The sequence below is a fragment of the Otolemur garnettii genome, unplaced genomic scaffold (assembly GCF_000181295.1).
Source record: "Otolemur garnettii isolate 467f Iridium unplaced genomic scaffold, OtoGar3 scaffold00224, whole genome shotgun sequence".
In the NCBI taxonomy this organism is placed as follows: Eukaryota; Metazoa; Chordata; class Mammalia; order Primates; family Galagidae; genus Otolemur; species Otolemur garnettii.
Genome location: NW_003852619.1, coordinates 567,933 through 571,190, shown reverse-complemented (window position 1 = coordinate 571,190; position 3,258 = coordinate 567,933). Strand labels below are relative to the sequence as shown.

Genomic DNA, 3,258 nt, shown 5'->3' with positions numbered 1-3,258 from the left:
AGCTACTTGGGAGGCAGAGGCAGGAGACTTGCTTGAGCCCAGGAGCTGGAGGTTGCTGTGAGCTGTGATGCCATGGCACTCTACCCAAGGTGACAGCTTGAGGCTCTGTCTCAAAAAAAAGGAAAGAAAGAAAGAAAGATTGACCCGTCCTTGGTTCCTCTTACTTAAGTTTGAACCCATTTGAGGTTCCTCAGATAGATCCTGAAGTCACTGAGGAAGAAATTTAAAAAGAGATTTCGGCTGTTATCCGTATTGGTGCATCCTGACAAAAATCAAGATGATGCGACAGAGCACAAAAAGCTCTTGAAGCTGTGGAGAGAACTTACAAGTTGCTACTGGATCAGGAACAAAAGAAGAATAGGGCCCTGGATGTAATTCAGGCAGGAAAAGAGTATATGGAACATATTGTGAAAGAGTGAAAAAAAAAAATTAAAAAGTAAAGAAAACCTATGTTGTAGAGGAGGAGGATCCTGAAATGTTCAAACAAGCAGTATATAAACAGACCATGAAACTCTTTGCTGAGCTGGACATTAAAAGAGGGAGAAGCCAAAGAGATGCGTGAAAGGAAACAACAATGGGAAAAAGAGACTGAAGCTCAAGAAAAAGCCAAACGAGAAAGAGAGTGGCAGAAAACCTTTGAGGAAAGTCAAGATGGTCATGCGGCCAGCTGGAGAAACTTCCAAGCAAATATAAAGGAGAAGAAGGAGAAGGAAGATCAGGCCTTCCTGCGACCAAGGCAAGTAGAAATGGAGCAGCGTGAGCGACCACCTTGGGTCACAGCCACAGAACCTTCCCCAGCTATCTCCCTTCCTGCTCTGCAGGACTCATTCTTTCCTCCCACTTCCAGCCCAACATAGAGTAGGATTTGCTTTTTAGTCCGTTTTATTTTCAATGCAATTTAATATTGATCAGAGTCATTTTTTTGCACATTGAAATGAGGGGGTTGGTTAGAAAAAGATGTTTCCCTCCCCCCTGCCCTGAGAACAACCAGATTGGGAAGGTGCCACCAGGGGTACTGACTTCTCTTCCCACAGCCAGTAACTTAATGCTCTGTACTTCACAGAAGTGTGATGGTTAGAGACTTCACATATAATTTGTGGGGAAAATCCAATTACACAGGTTGCTTTAAAAAAAATAATGTGGTCTATGGACCTCGTGATCAGAGGGCTTGTCGCACTTGCCTAGGGTGATGGCCAACCCAGAGGATAGAGTTTCAAAGGCCATAAGCTCTAACTGACAGCAGATCTAGAACCCTCAGACTTACTCTGTGCTCCAGCCAAATAGTTTTTCCATTGTTCAAAGATATCACATCATCTTGCATCCAGGCCTCTGTCCGTGCTGTTCTCTCTGCCTGTGCTGTTCTCTCTGCCTGGCACACACTCCAGCCCTAACTGTGTGTGTGCTCAGGGAACCTTTTACCTCCCCTCTCACCTCTCACCACACTGCACTGCAGTAACTAGTGAGCACTGAAGGAAGAGAAGGGTCTCTTTCTGCGTCTGTAGCCCCACTATCTGGCAGAAGGCTTGATGTAAAGCATTTAATAAAAAAAAAGTTGAATAAATGAGCGATTAAGGGACTATAGTAAGGCAAGGGGCCACTATATTGTGGACTGGAAAATGTTTTATTCATTCATTCAGCAACAAATCCTCACTCACCAGGCACTTGCTAGTGATATAGTTAGTGCCCTCCCTCGCTGAACATACAGACAAATGCGGAAGGCAGACTCACAAGCTGCCAAACACAGTACACGCACATCAGAGTCCTGACACAGAAAAGATTACTGTGAGCAGGCAGCGGGGGCATCAATTCCAGCCAGGGGTGGGAAGGAATTTGAGGAAATACCCTTCACACAGATGGAGAGACACCGAGAAGAGACGATTGTTCCGTAATTAGCTCCTTGATTAAAAGTCTAAGTGAAAATCTCCCTAGCAACCCCAGGGGTTGGAATTCGGCTTTATTGGATTATGATAATAAATGAGTTTGACTGGGTGTTTTCCCTCCTTGGTTCAGGTTAGATCAACAACTCACAGTGAAGTCCAAATACGAGGGCTCGGTCACGTGCCTCAGCTCTGTCCCCTTCTCAGTCTGCTCTACCTTCATAATCCTTTCAGCTACGAAATTCCACGCTTTTATCTTTATCCCCACCCCCAAACCTGGCCTCTCCTCCAAATGTCCATAGGTCAAAATAAACACAGCTGCCCCAATGCATTCTCCTCCCACTCCGTGTTTCCCTGCTGCCAGGTATGTGGTAGGCACCGGCAAGGCCCTGACCAGTCAACAATGAGTAGGAGCCAGTGTCAAATCCCGGCCTGAAACTGATAAAGAAATAAGAAACTGCCAAAGAAATAAGAGAATAAGGGAGAGTACAAGATGAATCTAGAGTATGGGCATTAGAAGGCCACAGAAGGTTTAAAATAAGGAAATGATAGGTTTTCTGCAAGTATTCTGCCCTTCCACGGTGTCGGACAGTTCTTACCATGAAGTTGGGGATGAATAAAATGGATAGTCCAGTCCTGGGGGAGGATCTATGCACATTCAGAATTTTCCAGTAGAAATCCACAGATAAAAAGTCTGGGGTCTTTTTTTTTTTTTTAGAGATAGAGTCTCACTTCGTCACCCTTGGTAGAGTGCTGTAGTGTCACAGCTCACAGCAATCTCCAGCTTGTGGGCTTAGGCAATTCTGTTGCCTCATCCTCCCGAGTAGTTGGAACTACAGGCGCCCACCACAATGCCCGGCTATATTTTTGTTGCAGTCTGGCCGGGGCTGGGTTCAAACCTGCCACCCTCAGTAAATAGGGCCAGCACCTTACTTACTGAGCCACAGGCGCCGCCCAAAGCCTGGGGTCTTGTGAAAGGGAGATTTCAGTCTGAGGGAAGTAGTCTAAGAAATCACAAGGATGGGTAAGCTATAAACAGGTAGTCTGAGCTCCATTACCCCTCCCTGTTTGGCCCTGTTTGTTGGTTCCTCCTGAATCACATTTCAAAGGTTTTTAGTCTCTATCCCCAGAGTAATCAGCATCCAGGAGTTAAGGCCCAGACTGGGCCAAAGAGACATACACAAATTGAAGCAAGCACAACTTTATCTATGACTTGCCATCTGGGACTCAGGTAGCTACACCTGCCTGGGAAAACTCTTCACTCCCAGGGCAAGGGACAGCCCACACATCTCTAGATAGCAGCCATTTCAATTCAGCATTATATCATCAACACAGCAAAACAGCCTCCTGGGTCTCCTTGCTATTATTACTCAATCATCTG

At 45.8% G+C, this 3,258-nt stretch overlaps 1 pseudogene; it reads left to right on the top strand.

Moving 5' to 3' along the window:
* The window catches only part of LOC100952478, a 13,520-nt pseudogene extending 12,663 nt beyond the window's left edge, over nt 1–857 (top strand).
* Nucleotides 858–3,258: the final 2,401 nt, after the last annotated feature.